The 18,261-nt window shown below is 52.1% G+C and overlaps 1 protein-coding gene and 1 non-coding gene across 9 annotated transcripts in view; one reads left to right on the forward strand and one right to left on the reverse strand.

Moving 5' to 3' along the window:
* Positions 1-18,261, forward strand: part of NCOR2 (nuclear receptor corepressor 2) — a 236,966-nt gene that overhangs the window by 31,502 nt on the left and 187,203 nt on the right. The window lies entirely within an intron of this gene.
* Positions 17,501-17,573, reverse strand: TRNAG-CCC (transfer RNA glycine (anticodon CCC)). The gene has a single exon. It is a non-coding gene; the product is annotated as a tRNA-Gly (tRNA).

Consider the following 18,261-nt stretch of genomic DNA (forward strand, 5'->3'; position numbering starts at 1 on the left):
CCAGCCTTCCTGCTGGGCCTTGTCTCTGCAGCTGCCCAGGACAAGTACCTAGCCTGGAGGCATCGTAGTGAAAAAAAAAAAACAAAACTTAAAAGAATAGGAGAGAAGGGGCAGGATCCTCCCCCTTGAGCCACTGGCGGCTGCGGCCCCTTTTAGGACTTCTGGGTCTTGGAACTTAGCTGCCAGCCCCTGCATCAGGGTAACGTAATGTCCAGCAGGAACTGAGCCTACGTTGGCTCTGCAAGCACTTCATCTCCACGGTGTCCCTGTAAGGTCAGTGCTTTTATCTTTCATCTTACCCACTTTATTTTTTAATTAAAAAAGAATTTGTTTTGGCTGCACTGCATGGTTAGCAGGATCTCAGTTCCTCGATCAGCGATCAGACCTGGGCCCCCGGCAGTGAAAGTTCAGAGTTCTGACCACTGGACCGCCAGGGAATTAAATTCCCTCGTCCCCATTTTAGAGGGGAAGAAATTGAGGCTCGGAGACTTGAAGCTACTTGTCCCAGGGTGCACACAGCTAGGAGGGGCAGAGCCCAGATTTGAACCCAGGGAGCTTGGTTCTGGAGCCTGAGCCCCACATGCAGTGGTCTTGTGAGCGCCGGTAGCCTCAGCTCCACTCACCTCTGATGCAGAGGAGGTTCCCTGAAGGTGCAGCCAAGGCAGAAATGTTTGTGAATGGACGGGTCTTGGAGATGGCCTTGGGGATTGGGCCTGTCTTCTGGATGGGAAAACTGAGGTCAGAGAAAACGGAGGGCTTGCCCAAGGTCACAGCCGTTAGTAGAAGAACTGGGACCAGAGCCAGGTTTTAGATCTCTGTCCAGTGGTCTGCCCATTACTGTTTGTTTGAAGTGTGTTGCCTACTCAGTCATTCTGACTCTTTGCGACCCCATGGACTGTAGCCCGTCAGACTCCTCTGTCCATGGAATTCTCCACGCTAGAATAATGAATCGGTTGCCATTCCCTTCTCCAGGGGATCTTCCTGACCCAGGGATCGAACATGGGTCTCTGCCTTGGTGGCAAGATTCTTTACCATCTGAGACACCAGGGAAGCCCACTGTTTGTTTACTTGTTCTTTTTGTGTGTGTGTGCAGAGGCTAACACAGTAAAGAATGCATCAACACCTGGGTGCAGATTAATGAATAATTGTTAAGGAGATAGGTGATCAGTGTTCTAATTTTTGTGGAAAACATTTTCTTTGTTCTAGGGTGACTGCCTCTGCAGATCTCTTGTGAAAGTGGAGTCTTGCCTTTCCCAGAATCCTATAAATGGAATCCTAATGCGAGCTTAGTATCTGACATTCTTCCACGTGCTTGTGTGTTTGTAGTTTGCTCGAATTTATTGTAGAGTAGTAGTCCATGGTATAGATGTACCGCTGTTTGTTTATCCCTTTGTCTATGGATGGATATATTGTTTATAGTGTTTTTTTTTTTGTGATGATGAATAAAGCTCTTATTCATTCATTGAACATTCACGTATTGGTACAACTCTGTGTGTGAGCATATGCTTTCATTTTTGTTGGGTAAATACCCAGCAGTGAAATTGCTGGGTCATACGGTCACCCAAATGTATGTTTAACTTTGTAAGAAACTGCCAAAATGTTTTCCTAAGTAGTTGCACCATTTTGCATTCCACTAGCAATGTCTGAGAATTCCAGTTGATCTGCATTCTTGTCAACACATGGTATTGTCTGTCTTATTTTGGCCATCCAGATGGATGTGTAGGGTATCTCTTGTTCTTATTTTTTAAAATATTTATTTGTTTGGCAGTGCCAGGTCTTAGTTGCAGCAAACGGGATCTTTTAGTTTTGGCATGTGGGGCCTAGTTCCCCAACCAGGGGTTGAACCCTGGGCCCCCTGCATTGGGCGTGGGGAGTCTTAGCCATTGGACCACCAGGGAAGTCCCTGGTCTCTTGTTTTTAGTTTGCACTTTCCTTCTGACTAATGATATTGAGCATCTTTTCGTGTGCTCATTGGCCATTTCTATATCCACTTTTGCAAAGTGCTATCAAGTCTTTTTGCCCATTTTTCTATTGGGTCGACTGGTTCTTATTTATTTGTGCGTGTGATTTTAATATCCTGGACGCTTGTTTTTATTGTGCTGGCTTTGACTTTGAAGGGTGACTCAGGAATTCTTGAATGAGAGTAGTAGGCCCAGGTGTCACTTACTGGCTTTTTATGGGGTCCCCTGGGAGGTTAATGGGGGATGTTCATGGCAACACTGTAATCTACCACTGTTGGTCCAACACTGTTGGACCCCCAACACAGGCCCAGGGTCCCTGGGGGGGACTGCTGCGGTGTGGGCTGCCTTTGTAACCACATAGTTTGGATTAGAATCCCAGCTCCATGGCTTCCTAGTTGTGGATCCTGGGACTTGAGACTTTGATTCTCTGAACCTCAGTTTCCCTCTCTGTCAAATGAGCTAGCAGTACCGCCTCATAGGGTTGTCATGGAGAAATACTTGGCCCCAGGCCCAGGCTAGGGCCTTGCCATCTACCTGCACTTTGATGTGGTCATGCCCTGGGCCATGTGTGGAGGCTGGGATCCTTGCTAACAAGACCCACATGTTCCCCTGCAGGTCCCCGGGAGGCTCTGAGGAATTGGAGTTGCTGGAGGCTTTTTCTGGTAGGTTCCTGTTTGTCCCCACTTGCTGTCTCCAGCATATTGCTGGGACCTCCTCGGGGTGGTGGGTCGAAAGTTGCTGGGTTGCCATATTCTACTGGTGGGTGGATGTGGTGGGGTTGTGGGGGGGCGCTCCGTATGGCTTCATGGGGTGTGGAATGGGCAGCACCATTGCCCACTGTGAAGGCTGTGGGGTCCTCCAGGATGGAATATTTTCTAACCGGATGCAGTGCTGTTCAGACAGGGCCTGGGAGAAGGAGCTGCCCCGATAGTGCAGCTGTGGGACTATGCATCTTCTTCACCTCTGGGGTTCACGGGCACATGGCTTCTGTGCCCTGATGGTGGGCTGCAGTCTCAGAGGGGGCGGGGCCTGTGTGCAGACTCAGAGAGGGCGGGGCCAATGTGCAGGCTCAGAGGGGGCGGGGCCTGTGTGCAGACTCAGAGAGGGCGCGGCCAATGTGCAGTCTCAGAGAGGGCAGGGCCAGTGTGCGGGCCCTTGAATTGGGACGTTGGATGTTGGAGGAGGGTGCGGGGCTGGACACCGGTGCACCACTGTGGTCACTGTGCCCAGTGGGAGACCTGGGTCCCAGTCTCGGCCCCTTTCATGCTGAGCGCCCAGGGCAGGTCACTCACCTCCATCTCCCCTTCCATAAACCCCGCAGGGTCGCTGCAGTGATTCAGTGGGCTGCTGTGGGACAGCGTCTGGCCCAGAGGAGGTGCTCAAAAGTCCATCACCATTTAGGGCTTTTCGTGTGACCCCATTTTGTCACCCTCATGGTGATGCTGCAAAACGGACTGTTATCCTCATTTTAACAAATGAGGAAAGGGAAGCATGCATAGATCACCTGTTCCATGGCTCAGCTGAAAGCAGAGAGCTGGCTGAGACTAATTCTTTGACCCTCCCAGGGAACCCAGTGGATTCTTCCTCAACGCACCCATTTCACAGCCGTTTCACTGGGCAGACTGAGGCCCATGTTGGGCATGTCTGTGCCCACTGCCCTCTCTGTCTCCACCACCCACCTGGTTCCTATGAAGGCAGGAGTCTCCTCAGAGAGCTTCTCCCCCAGAGTGACTGGAGGGAGGCCATAGGGAGCACTGGCAAAGTTTGGGGTGTCAGGGGGAAGAGAAGGCAGACCAGAGGTGGGTCAGTGGGCTGGGCACAGGCTTGTTTTTTCTTTGGCTGTGCAGTGCAATTTGTTGGATCTTAGTTCCCTGACCAGGGATTGAACCCAGGCCCCTGGCAGTGAAAAGCACCCAAGTCCTAACCAGGGACCACCAGGGAAATCCAAGCATAGGCTTGAAGGAGAGGATTCAGGTACTGGCCTGGCTAGCCAGAGAGGGAGGCATCTTTTATTTTATTTTATTTTTTTTAACCAGGGGAGGCAAGTGGTCCTGAGCAGGGACCCCAGAGCCTGACTGCCTGAGTGCCTATTGCCCTCTGTCACTTACTGTCTCTGTGACTTTGGGCAAGTCCCCTTGCCACCTCATACTTCAGTTTCTGCATCTGTAGAATGGGGATGGAATCAAATGCGCGCATAGAACTGGTGATGAGCAGATCGTTGCTAAGATCTTGGTGCTTTGTATTTTTGTTGAAGCAGTCAGGTGCCCTAGCAGAGGAGGGGGCTGAATCTGCAGGTCTCCTGTGTGTTGTCCTTGGCTCCCAGGACAGGGGGCTGCCAACTGTCCCTAGCCTGGGAGAGGCAGTCATGTCCCCCAGAGACCCCTATGGGTGTGATGAGGAAATGCCACTCCCTCTTCTTCCCCAACCCCCAACTCTTCTAGAGAGTCAGGAATTTTGGGGAAGAAGCAGAGACACATCCTGGAGGGTACATGGGGTGCCCACCCAATCCGTGCCAGTGAGGAAGGGCTGGTCAGTGGGAGTGGGTGCTGGGGAGTAGGCACTGGGCCTTTGCAGATGTCAACTTGGCCTCTTCCCAGCTCTGTGCCACTGATTGGGATTGGTGTTCAGCCACTAGGGCTTGGGACATAGGGCATGGGCTATCCCAGGCACCAGTTCTCAGCAGGCAGGAAGCACTCACTTAGCACCCCCAGCATTTTTCTTTTTTTTAATAGATATTTTCTTGGCCACATGCTCAGGATGTGGGATCTTAGTTCCTTGACTGCAGACTGAACTCGCACCCCCTGCGTTGGAAGTGCGGAGTCTTAACCGCTGGCCCACCAGGAAAGTCCCTCCAGCATCTTTCGTTACCTCTTAGTGATGAAGCTGTTCTTCCAGGACTGGAGAGGGTTGTCAGCCAGGCCTGGCTCCAGGGAGGGTTGGAGGAGGGTCTGAAGAGCCTCCACTCTGGCCCTCAGTGTTCATGGTGGGGTCAAGATCTGTTACCTTCTCCTCAGGCTGCTGAGTACCAGTCACTGCTGTTCCCCCATCAGGGCCACGCTGGTGCAGTTGGGACTGGGGCAGTGTTCTGGGAGGGACAGTGGGGGTGTGGTCACTTATGTAGCCCCATTCTGCAGAGGAGCAAACTGAGGCCGAGAGATGGGAAAAGGTCTCTCTCAGGCTAAAACACTGAGAGGCAGATTGAGGGTGAGTTCTGGTTGTCTCTGTGATATCCAGCCCTGGACTGGCATCCTGAGGCTCTGGGGTGGTTTTGCAGTGGGTGGACCTCCTGCAGTGCATGCATGCTAAGTCATGTCCAACTCTTTGCAACCCCCTGGACTGTAGCCCACCAGGCTCCTCTGTCCATGGGATTTTCCAGACAAGAATACTGGAGTTGGTTGCCATGCCCTCCTCCAGGGGATCCTCTTGAACCAGGGATCTCCTGCATTGGCAGGGCAGATTCTTTAGCACTAGTGCTACCTGGGAAGCCTCCTGCAGACCCGGGTGCAAGTCCCAGGAAGCTGAGACACTTTCGTGCCTTGGTTTCCTCATCTGACAAATGGGTATCCTCCAAGGGTTGCTGAGGGCACTGCTGGGCACTTCCTGGCTGCTACTGGGAGATTTTATTCTTCTTCTGAATACATTCATTCATCGAACGATTCTTTCTAAAGCACCTACTGTGTGCCAGGCTCTGTTCTGGGGCTGGAGTTAGAGCTGGGAGTAAGACAGACAAGCATCTTGTCCTCCTTAGGCGAGACAGACAGTTCACAAGTCAGATACATTGTGTGTCCTTCAGTGGTGAAGGACTAGGGTGAAGAACCAACAGGAAGGGTGTCTGGGGAGTGTGCAAGTGGTCTGGGGGTTGCAGTTTCAAATGAGGAGGGTCAGAGTGGCCTCCCTGAGAAGGTGGCATTTGAAGACCTGCAGTCTTTGGAGGAAGGGTGCAGGTCTCTAGAGGAAAGGTGACCCAGGCAGAGGGAACCGCCTGTCCAAAGGCCCTGAGGCTATATGGAATGGACCTCCTGGTTTGCAGGAGTCTGTAATGAGTCACCTGGTTGGGGTTGTCTTGAGTCAGGCCTCACTCCTTTGTTCCTGAGCCTTTGGGGCTCTCTAGTAGACAGGAGGGAAGGACAGCTTTGGAGGTTGTCTGCTTCCTGAGCCAGGCCTTTGGTCCCACAGCAGGAGTAGGTTTCATCTTGGAGACGGGGAGCATGGGCGACTCTGGTGGTGGTTCCCACAGAGGTGATCAGCCCAGCCAGGCTTTCTACCTGGCCTTCTTGATGCCTTTGAAGTTGGAAGGCAGGTGGCCTTGCCTGGGGTGTTTTTCCCTCCTCTCCTCCTCTGCCTCTCGGTCCTCCATCAATCCCCATCCAAGGCCTAATGGAGAGCCTTCCTCCTGTGGCTGAGTTATCTGCTTGTCACGCCAGTGGCCCACCCGAGGACGATAAAAGGGCTTTTTGTGTGCAAGCACTTAGCTTCCTCCTTTGGGGCGATCCATCACGTGTAAGGGAGGCGGGAGGCAGACAGCAGGGAGGGAGAGAGGAGGTCCCTCCTCCTGCCGAGGAAGCCAGTTCTCCCAGGAGCCCCCCTGGCAGGACCCAAGTGGCTCCTCAGCCCAGAGATGAGTCCTGTCTGGGGACAGGTGGGGCCAGCTGGGAGGGAGGGCCCCAGGGGGCATGGAGGCTGGGTGGATGCTCTGGGCTCCCCTCCCATGCCCAGGAGCTCCCAGTTGGCAGCTCAGGGGCCTTCTGAGACCCTCTTGACCCCACCATTGGGGGCTGGGGTAGGGGTTCTGGTGGGCTGGGGTGGGGGTTCTGGTGGGCTGGAGTCAGGTTCAGGGAAACAGGTATTTCTGAGGAGAAAACCACAATCAGAGACAGAAGGGAAGCTGTGTGTGGGTCAAGGGGGATGGAAGTCCTGAATGATCATGAAACAGCAGCTGCACTCTGCTTCAACACTTTGTTGTCCTTATGCCCATTCAACAGATGAGGAAACTGAGGCACTAGAGGTGATGTGTTAGAGGAGGTGGCATTTGGGCCCCTAAGCTAGGTACAGGTTTTGACCCTGCGGTAGGGAACTGCTTGAGTGTAGGGGTATAGGTGGGAAAGTGGGGTTTGGCTGAGCCTTGAGTCTCTCCCAGTGTGGTGCCTGGTAGTGTATACATGAAGGGTGAGGAGTCAAGTGCGGCTGGATGCTGAAGATGGGTGGGAGGGGAGCTTTCTGGGTCTCCTGGGGAAGATCAGGACCAACCAACTCCCAGGCAGACAAGTGGCCAATTGTATGTGGTGGAGGTTGGGGGAGGTTCAGGGCACTGGGACAGGCAGAATCACAACTGTCTGGACTCTGTTTGCCCCACCTGGGCAGTGGGTTGATGGGCATGTCCCTAGCTGGGGGCCCCTGGTCCCTCCGTTGGGTGGAGGAGGAAAATGCATAGGTGGTTCTCTCTCCTTCAGTTCAGGATGCTCAGCCCTAGCCAGCTGTCCTTCCCCCGCCTTCCTTCCCCTTCCCTTCCTCTGTCCATCCCGCATTGCTCCCTGCTCCTCCTCCCTTTTCCTTCCCCTCCCCTTCCCACAGCCCCCCTCCTTCTCTCCACAGGCTACCCTCAAATGACAGCAATTAATGGTGCCTCTGATGGCGGCTGAGAGGACGAGGCTGACAGTTGAGCGTGTCTGCCTGCGGCTGGCCCTCTAATCGGGCCCGGGGGACGCCCCTCCCGCCCGGGCTCCCAGGCGCTGCCTGCCCGCTCCATCACTCACAGGGCAGCCGGAGCCGCCCTCAGACAGGCACACGGGAGGCCGGCACAGCATCTGCACCTCAGTTCCCGAAGCCCCCTCCCCTTCGTCCTTTTCCCATCATCCTTTTTCCTACATAAATGAGTGGGCTCCGGGGTCACCCTGTCCTGCCCCAGTTAGTATATTCATGATGGTCTGACTGCCAAGACATCCTTCTCTACCCGGAGGTCCTCTCCACCAGCTAGCTCCTGTCCCCAGATGACCTCTCAGGGTGTACCACACCACTCTCAGGGCGAGCTCCCCCCACCTGGCCTTCATCCTTTGTGTCCACTCTCCTGGGTGGATTGAGTTGGGTGGAGTCAAGGAGACTTGTCCTGTCCTGGACAGCAGACATCCATTAAATGCTGGAACCTCAGCAGTCTGGAGCCTTCGGTGGTGGGGGCAGCTACCTGGACCTGGAGTCTTGTCTGGCAGGGGCTTGTGTGCGTCTAGGGGACAAGAATCCTGGCCAGCCCTGTCCACAATGGGCTGGGTCCTTGCTTGTTCATCATTTTGCAGTAGCAGTAACGAGGCCCCTGCTGTATGCGGGCCTGCAGAAGTACTTCACCTTGGTGTATTTTACTCCACAATAACTCTCCAATGACCATGCTATTTATAACCTTGCTTCGGTAGATGGGGAACCTGACAGATAGAGAGGCAAAAGTGATTTTGCCTAAATGACTCAGGAAGGAAGGGATAAATCTGGGATTCAACCCTGATCTGCCTTGTCCAGGGCTGATAAATCAGGGCCTTTGGGGAAACTTGAGGGACAGTAAAGGAGCCAGCAGACCTGAGCTGGAAATGAGACTATAGTCCCTGGGCATGGGGATTGGAGTTAGTGGTGTTAATATATGTATATATTTTTCTGTTACAGTTAAAATGAAAAACAGCCTTATTGAGATGGAATTAACCTGTAAAAAGATACACCCATTTTAAGAGTTCAGTTCCATGAGTTTTGGCAGAATGTAAACATTCATATGACTACCACCATCAGGAGGGTTTCTATCACCCCCCAGAAATCTCCATCTCCCAGCACCCACTGACCTGCTGTCATAAGGTTATAGACTCTTCTAGGTTTTTGCACTAAAATTATCTTAAAGTGTGTACTTTTTGGTGTTTGGCTTCTTTCACTGTGTGAAGTTTTTGAGATTCATTTGTCATCGTGTACTTATATGATTCCATTTGTTTATTCACTCATGAGTTGATAGACCTTTAGGTTGTATCCAGTTCTTGGCTATTAATGAATGAAGCTAGAAAGTCTTTAAGCCACTTTGCTTTTTCGTGCCTTATTGCATTGGCTGAGGCCACAGGGTAGCACTGACTAGAAGCAGCTGGCTGTGGGTGTTGTCCTAAATACTCCCATTTGAGAGATGAGGAAACTGAGCCTCTGAGGGGTCAGGTGACTTATGGAAGGTCATTCGGTGAGAGTGGAGTGCTGTTTCTCCATCTCCAAGCTGGGAAGTACCAGCCCCATTGTTTTACCAATGTGCTTGCTGGTCCAGAGGGTCACCTCAGAAATCAGTGGCTGGGCGGGGGTGCCTAGAATCACCCTTCTTTCCCCCTGGGTTTCCTCTGCCCGGGGAGATGAGGGTATAAAGGGCATTCTGTACATTCTGCCTTTCAGGTCACACACTGTCTGTGGGCACCCAGCACTGTTGAGTGAATGCCAACCTTTGTGTTTCAGTCACAGAGACCTTCTGGGGAGCTATTTTGGGGTGAGGAAGCCCAGGAATGGGGGGAGGGGAGACAGAGTAGAGCGTCCCCTCCTTCCTTGCCCAAGGAGTGTGAGCTAAGATGACTTTTCGGGGAAGGAGGCCTGTAAATTAAATAAGCAATCCCGTAAATAAATAAGTAATGAAATTAGTGGGGTGCCTAATTACATCAGATTCATAATTATGGATGGATGCCTGCCCGATAATTGTACTTGTTTTTAATCTTCGGCTCTGACATGTGTCTCCTTCCATCTGATAGGATTCCCTGCCCTCAGCTGGTGGGAGGAGGGAGGCCCTGCTTTTGGGGGCTCCTGGTGAGCCTAGGTGGTGGTAGGGCCCCCCAGACCCCACGGATCCAGGTGTACTTGTCTTTTTCCTGCAGTCAGATTTCTAAACCTTTTGAAATTGCAGCAAATGACAGCAATAACAAGAACAGGGTTTATCGTAGTAATCATGCTGTACTTTACCTATTATAATTTATTTAATTTTCCAGCCCTGCCTGTGAAGTAGAGATTGTTGTCATCTCTACTCTGCTGATGAAGAAATTGAGGAATAGAGAGGTTAAGTGACCTGCCTGAGGTCACACAACCAGTGAGATTTGAACCCAGACTGTCTTCCCCAGAGCCTGCATCCTTCTGGGTCTCCTGTCTTCGCCTCTAGGTCATCTTGTGTGGGACACACACATCTGGAGAGCTGTCTCTGCTAGACATGTGCCCTCAGAGGGAGATGCTAATTTAGGGGGGCTCAAGGCCTCAAGAGGTTTAAGTGCTGGAAAGATCAGGTCATGCCTTCCACAATTGCTGTAAATCCAAACAGAAACCATTCTGAAACATGACACGTAAAATTATGTTTCATGTAATGAGAAAGCAAGCCCGTTTGCAGAAATTAAAATGACTTCTTTCTAGATCTTTCTTTCTGTGGCTTTGGTTTGCTGGCTCTTTGGGCACTCCTGGTCCTGCCTATGGTAGGTACTGTGCCAATGATCACTAGACCCAGCCCATTTTCCAGATGAGGAAACTGAGGCTTAGTGAGGCAGAGGACCTTGAGTGAGGTGCTGGAGCTGGCATTCTAACCAGCTTTTACCATCTGGTTTGGGGCCACGTCAGGTCCCTGGCATGAAGGGGGGTGCCTCTCCTGTCTGAGAAGCGGAGGGGCCATGCACCCCAAAGGCTGGCTTCACCAGGTCCCTTGCTGTGCTTGGGAGCCAGGAGATCAGCTGTGCCCACCTCATGTGGGGGACAGAAAGGATGGAAGTGGCTGTGGGGGCATTGTTGTTCTCACTTGCCGTCTCTGGAGACCCCAGACCCCCCAGCCAAAGTCACTGCCTGTTCTTTCACGGTGTGCCCTATGTCTTGGACATCTGACCCTGTCAGGGGCAGTGGGCCCTGAGCTCTTGGGACACCCAGGCCTCCACCAGGAATTGCCCCTTTGCAGACTGCAGGGAAGGAGCACCCTTCCCTTTCTGGGGTGCCTGATGGCGCCTGCATTTCTGAGAGTCCAGCAGGAGCTGCAGCTTGGGCTGGTATGCAGCATGCATGTGCTGACTTTAGTCTGGCGGGGTTTGGGAGCTCTCCTGTCCCTCTCTGTAGCCTGGGATGGAAAGGGTAATTGAGGACAGACTCACATGAGGAATTGTGTGTGTCCATGTTGTTCCTGAGGGTTGGAGCAATCTGGGGAGGCTGCCTGGAAGAGCTGGAACAAGCCCGTTGAATGAAGAACAAAACATACCTTTGTTGAATAAGAAACATACTTTGGAGGAACTCATGTGTAAAGTACCTCAAACAGGCATAGAGAAAATGCTACATTTATTACTCAAGCTAACACTTCCTGATTTTTTTTTGCTTGCCTTGGTGCTATGTGAGAGTTTGCTGTTATCATTATTACGAACCCTAGAGTTTCTAATGATTCTTGCCCATATATTTTATGCCAGGCTGTGTTCTAAATCATGTCATATACACCCACTCATGTTCTCCCCAAGGCTGCCGTATAAGGTAAGGGCTAATATTACCAGCCCTGTTTTATGTGGAAGGACGCTGCAGGCACAGAGAGGTTAAGTGATGTGCCTGAGGTCACACAGCTGGCAGCTGGCAGAGCTGGGATTTGAACCCAGGAAGCTTGACTCCATGGCACCTGCTGTTAATTGTGGGGACTGTGCAGGCACCACCTGCAGCCCTCCCTGAGCCTGGAGCCAGACTGAGTCTCTTGGCAGAGCTGCACCGGTGGTGGGCCAGGCTCCATGTGTAACGTAGGGCCCTCAGGCATGCAGCAGCTGCTCTGGGCTGGGCAGGACTGGTCAGGACATGAGGGGGTCTGCTTCCTGCCTCCTTGCAGCCAGCCTGGTGTCCCCATGGCCTCCTGGGAGAGGGGGTGGGTTGTCATACTCAGCCAACAAGACACCAGGCCCTTGCCTTGTGGATCCTATGGGCTGATGGGGAGATGGACAGTGTAGTAAACACACATGCTCTTAGAAAGCAGGGAAATGCTGGCTGTGGAATAACAGGGTGGAGCAATTCAGCTTTGGGGTGGGGTGCAGTGGGGGTGGGGGGCAACTTGTCTTAGGTCAAGGAATCACAGGTAGTCTCCACGGAGGTGACAGTCGAACTGGAACCTGGACCAAGAGAAGGAACCAGACCTGTGCAAGGGAGAGGGATGAGCTAGCTGGGTAGGGAGATCAGCTTATGCAAAGGCCCTGGGGTCATGTTGCCCCAGGAATGCTGAGGAGGCCTACCTGGCTGAAACAGAGTCAGAAGCACCAGGTTAGTTCTCAGGATCTGAGGCCGTTCAGTAGGCCTCAGGGGTTAGGCCCTCACTTTTAAGGCAGAGATTCAAGGCCTTGGTTTCCTTCTTTTGTTCTTTTGCTAGCTGGTTAATTTACATTTACTGGGCACATGGAATGTTCCAGAGTCAGAATGATGGAAAAAGTCAGGCATCATTCGTGCCTTTGAGGAGTTTAGTGTCCAGAGGGAAAGGTCAGTTAAACAAGTGACATCAAGGGTCACACGGACAGAGTTCAGACCATTACTGGAGCGTAACAAGTTTCGAATTTGTCTCCGGGTCAGGACAGGCTTCTCTGGACAAGTGTCAATGGAGGCGAGACATGAGGGTGATTCGTTAGGACTGCTGAGTCGTGGTAGAGACACATTTAGGCTGGTTTAGGCCACAAGGAGGAGTTGATGGGCGCTCCTAATGGCAGAGTGTCCAGGGTAGGGCAAGTTCAGGCATGGCTAGATCCAGGGGCTCAAACCACACCTTGGAGAGCTGGCTTTGTGTCAGTTCTGCTTCCTTCTGTGTGGGCTTTGTTCTCAGGCAAGTTCATGCCTCCAGCACAGCAAACCAGGAGGAAGAAGAGTCGCCTGAAGCCCCAAGAACAGGCCCCCTTGCTCTTTGCCATTTCCTTACTGAATGAGGCCTTCATTGTTTGTTCAGCTATTTTTACTGTTGGGTGGAGGTGGCCAAGGTAAGGGGAAGGAGTGTCCCCAACTCAGATGCAGTCAAGGAAAGGAATGAGGCAAATGGGAGGGGTGGGGATTGTGGCTAACCAACCTGCTGGATATTCTGATTTTTTTCCGAGAGAAGCTGGAAATCTGGATTTTATAAGCAATGCCCTAATTTAAAAACAAAACAAAACATTATATATGCCAGAAAGAGCTTCCCTGTTGGCCACAGCTGCCCGTCATCCTTCTGTGGCCTCTGTGCTTAGTTGTGACTTTCGTTTCAAAATATTTTGCCCTCCATGATCTAGGCAGACTGGTCCATGGAATGTCACAGAAGGTCCTAAGACTTGGGAAGTCACGTTTTAGGCCTCCAGAAATGCCATCTCCACAAGTGGAGGCCTGAGGCTGCAGAATTTATCCCAGCACTCTCCAGAGGAGTTCAGCCTGGTCTGAGAGACGATCTAGCCCAGTGGTTAGTGACCGGAGCATTCAAATACTGACTTTGCCACTCCTAGCTGTATGCCCTTGGACAAGTCACTTCACCTCTCTGTTCCTTGGTTTCCCCATCTGTAAAACGAGAATGACAATATCCTTTTGGGTTGTTGTGAGGCATCAAGGAACATGTGGGAAGCCTGTTCTTCCCAATGCCCCATGTTGGGAGGGTGTGTGTCCCTGGGCTGGTATAATTTGTCCTTCCTGGGTTGAGCCCTGGCCATCTGGGGCTGGTAGTGGCCAAGAGCTTTCCTGGACACCTTCATCCTCTGCTCCTGGGTGTGGGTCCCCCTCCCCCAGTGATCCTTGCCAGTTGCTCTGTGCTCTTGGCTGCACGATGGCTCTGCACTTTGACGTGTAGCAATTAGCCCTGCCCGAGGCCAGTTCACAGCTGTTGCCGGTGGGGGCAGCCCCTTTTAAAAATAAAAGTAGCACATAGGAAACTAGCCCTAGGGACCAGTTCACTGCCTTTAGCCAGCACGGCCAAGGGTTTAATGTGATGCTTTTGTGCCTGGAAGAAGTGATGAAGCACAGTGCATTTGGTCCCCTCAGGGAGGCCCCTTTCCTGCCAGCTGCCTATGAGTGGCTCATGGATCCCTCTTTCAGGGAATGATGTCTGGGTTCTTTGGGATCTGTTCTCATCTGGCTCAGCCTGGGTGGGGAGCCCTTGGGGGACAGGATGATTTCAGTAAAATGCTCGAGCGTCTACTATACATGGGAATGTATATATGTCAGTGCTGCCCTCTCAGTTCATCCTCCCCTCGCCTGCACCCGCCTCACTGTGTCTGTTCGCAATGTCTGCATCTCTATTCCTGCCCTGCAAATAGGTTCATCAGTGCCATTTTTCTAGACTTCCGTGTATATGCGTTAACGTACGATGTTCATTTTTCCTCTGACTTCATTCTGTATGACAGGCTCCATATGCATCATATCACGGCAAATGACCCTGTTTCATTCCTTTTGATGGCTGGGTAATATTCCATTACAGACGTGCTGCCACTTCTTTATCCATTCATCTGCCTGAATTGTATTTAAATCACACTTAGAGATCGGTTTGCGGACTGCGAAGCCCTACACGATCCCTCCAGGCCCCCCTCCCCTGCCGTGCTTTTCGGGCTCCTAGTACTCCCGGAACTCACCAAGGACAGCAGCCTCAGGGCCTCTGCCCTGGCTGTTTGGTTGGCTTGGGACACTGTTCCCTGAGAAGTTTCCACATCTCTCTCTCTCTTACTCCATCCAGACCACTGTTGAACTGTCACCTCCCCAGAAACCACCCGTCCGTAGCTGCTGCCGTTCCTTGATGTCATCACATCTTGTCTGTTGCTGACTTCCTCACCTTTTCCCAAGTCACCCCCACGGGGGCAGGGAACCTTTTCTTGTTCCTGCTGTATTCTTCATGCCTGGTGCGTATCACTGGGGCTCCCTAAATGTCTGGTGTCTCCAGGCCTGGGGTCAGGGACTCTTAGAGGTGGGCACAGCTTTCAGAAGGTCAGTAAACTGGATTGGAATGGAGTCTGTTCAACCAAACCACCTTTTTATTTATTTTGAATTGAGACGAAATTCACATCGTGTAAAATTTACCATTTGAAAGTGCACAGTTCAGGGACTTCCCTGGCGGTCCAGTAGTTGAGTCTGTGTTTCCACTGCAGGGAACACCGGTTCAATCCTTGGTCGAGGAGTTAAGATCCTACATACCGCGTGGTGCAGCCAAAAAAAAGGTGCATGACTCATTGGTGTTTAGTATTAAACAATGTTGTACAACCGATAACTTCTGTCTAATTCTAAAACAGCTCCATCACTCTGTAAGGAGCCTCCGAACAAGCACTCTCACCCTTCCTCCTCTCAAATCCTGGCAGCCACCAGTTGGCTTTCTGTCTTTTTGGATTTGCCTGCTCTGGACATTTCCTATAAATGGGATCATACAAAATGTGACCTTTCGTGTCTGACTTCTGGCCCTGGGCATGATGTTTTCGAGGTTTGTCCACGTGGTTGCATGAATCAGTAATTCATTCCTTTCTCCTGCTGAAGAATGTCACATTGTATGGATGGACATCCACAAAGTCACCTTCTGTTTATCAGTAGTCACTCGCTCAAATCTGGGAGTGCTGGGCTTCAGGAAAGGAAAGGAAGAGGTGAAAAGAGCCAGATGTTTCTTTTTTTTTTTTAAGTTTCGTTTGTTTGTTTTTGGCTGCGCTGAGTCTTCACTGCTGTGTGCCAGCTTTCTCTAGTTGCGGCAAGCAGGGGCTACTCCGTAGTTGCGGTGCGTGGGCTTCTCATCACGGTGGCTTCTCTTGCTGCAGAGCATGGGCTGTAGGGTACACGGGCTTCAGTAGTTGTGGCGCACAGGCCTAGTTGCTTCTCGGCACATGGGATCCTCCCAGACCAGGGACCGAACCTGTGTCCCCATCATTGGCAGGCAGATTCTCATCTGCTGCGCCCCCAGGGAAGTCCCAGCCAGATGTTTCTAACTCGTTTTTCTCTTTCTCTTCCCCCAGACCCCACTCTGCTCCCAACCTTATCTTAGAGCCTGGCTGGGTCAGGAGCAGCCACGACGGGAGGGAGTGAGCAAGGATCCCTTCCACTTGGGGCTGGAGGCTGAATGGGAGCCATGACCGTGGGTTCCCTCTGGTCTCCTGAGGCTCCTCCCAAAACAGGTGTAGTTTCTGCTGACCCTAACAGAGGCAGCAGGCAGGGAGGTGTGCCCCCATTTCGCAGCTGAGTAGACTGATGTCTGCAGAGGCTGAGATCTTGTCCAGGGCCGCTCGGCCTAGGGACCCCTCCTGCTTCTGTGGCCCCCATCACCGTGTATTTTGTAACGTCATTGATCTTTCCCATTGTCCAAAGCTTTGCCCACAGACAGGTTCCTGGAAGTACATGCTGGTGAATCTTGGTTTTTTAGAACACTGAGGGATGCTTGCCGTCAGAATCTTGGGGAAGGAGGACTTCTTTTGCTAAGCAGATGGCCACACACTAACATATTCTGAACATGAGCTTGGTTTTGGTGGCTGGCTCTATCTCGAGGGGGCTGCCTGGGGCTGTTTCTGGTCTGTGATGATTTCCCATCTTCACAGAGTCACTCAGCAAACCATTTCGTTCCCTGGCTCCTTGTAGGGCAGAAACAAGAAGTGACCGTGGAATGACCTGGCCCAGCTTTGAACCTGCCTGAAGCATAAATCCCTCTGGTGGGGGTTTGGGGTGTTACTCCTGATTCCAGGGCCAGCCTCAGAAATTCTGGGGGCAGGTCTGTGTCCAAAACAAACAGAAAAGAACAAAAGGAACCCACGCTTTCTGACCCGGCTGCTTTGGGCTCCGCCGCCTGCCTATTTGGTGGGGCTAGTTTGGTGGGGCTAGTTTGGCTTACTCTTGAGATCCTCTGATGGTCAGGATGAGAGAGGATGGGCGGGATCTTTGGTTTAAAAATACAGCATTCGATCACTTACATCTTCCTGTGCCTCGGTTTCCCCACCAATAAAAGAAAGCAGATCTTCAGAATGCTTCCATAATCCTCCGGAGTGTTTTCTTGGGAGAGGCTGAAGGGTGAGCTGATGAGAGTCAGCACACATGTGGCCTTCCCGTGGGCCTCTTCAGGGGGTCTCCTAGTGGCTGTTCTGGCCCCTCAGCCGGTCCAGTGGCTACGAACCTTGGTCACATGCGAAACTGATCTGCTGCAAACCCTCTATGGCTCTCCTCTGGTGGATGCAAGCCAGATTTGCACCATTCAAACCTCAGTTCAACCACTTCCCAGCTGTGTGACCTTGGGCAAGCCAGTTAACCTCTCTGGGCCCGTTTCCTTCTTTGTATATTGGGTGCCCCTGCCTTTTGTTGTGCTGTGCTGAGGACAGATGGGTTAACTGATGAAATGCTTACAGAGCGCTTGGGACCCAGGATGAGTTACTATTACTACCGTCATCATTATTAAAAATTTTTTTTTGTTTGTGCCTAGTCTTAGTTGGCTGGAGAAGGTAATGGCAACCTACTCCAGTGTTCTTGTCTGGAGAATCCCAGGGATGGGGGAGCCTGGTGGGCTGCCGTCTATGGGGTCGCACAGAGTCGGACACGACTGAAGTGACTTAGCAGCAGCAGTCTTAGTTGGCAGGATCTTTGTTTTATTAGTTGTGGCATGTGGGGTCTAGTTCCTTAACCAGGGATCGAACCTGGGGCCCCTGCATTGGGAGTGCAGAGTCTTGGCCATTGGACCACCAGGGAAGTCCCCTCATCATCCTTATTACTTCCTGGAGTGTCTGCAGTCCAGCGAGTTAGGTGATTTGCCCAGAATTCTCATGCTCTCCCTCCCCTACTCCTCTCTCACCACTCCCTGACCTTGACTTCTAATTCTGTCGCCGGATCCCCACTGGACTTGGGCACATCAGTTTCCTCTCTGCTTTTGCGACGCACCCAAGTCGATCTGGCCTCCAGACCTTCGTCCTTGCTGTGCCTCCTGCCTACGCTGCCTTTTCCTTCATCCGTATCCCGAGGGAGCCCTTTGCATCACTCAGGATGCCATCTCGGGCAAACAGCGTTGGGCCTGACTCCTGGCTGCTGGGGGCAAGGGAGCGAATCTAGAAATCCCTCTGGATCTTCTCCTGACACCTCGTCGCTCTTGCTCCGGGCACTGGGGAAGCCGAGCGGAGCCTGCCCGGCTGCAGAGGGGAAATTGACACCCAGAGAAGCTCAGACTTCTCTCTGAGTCACACAGCTAGCTGCAGCCAAGATCCAGACCCCTGGCTGACCACCAAGTCACCCATTTTGGCCAGTGTGCATGCGTGCGTGTAAGTGTGTCTGGTGTGTGTGTGTGTGTGTGTGTGACTGTATCTTTTTTAACCCTCTGGGCCTGTCAGCTGTGATGACCCTGGCTCAGAATGCCAATGTGAAGAGGTCATGTTTGCTTTTCCTG

This window comes from Budorcas taxicolor, chromosome 17 (genome assembly GCF_023091745.1).
Source record: "Budorcas taxicolor isolate Tak-1 chromosome 17, Takin1.1, whole genome shotgun sequence".
NCBI lineage: Eukaryota > Metazoa > Chordata > Mammalia > Artiodactyla > Bovidae > Budorcas > Budorcas taxicolor.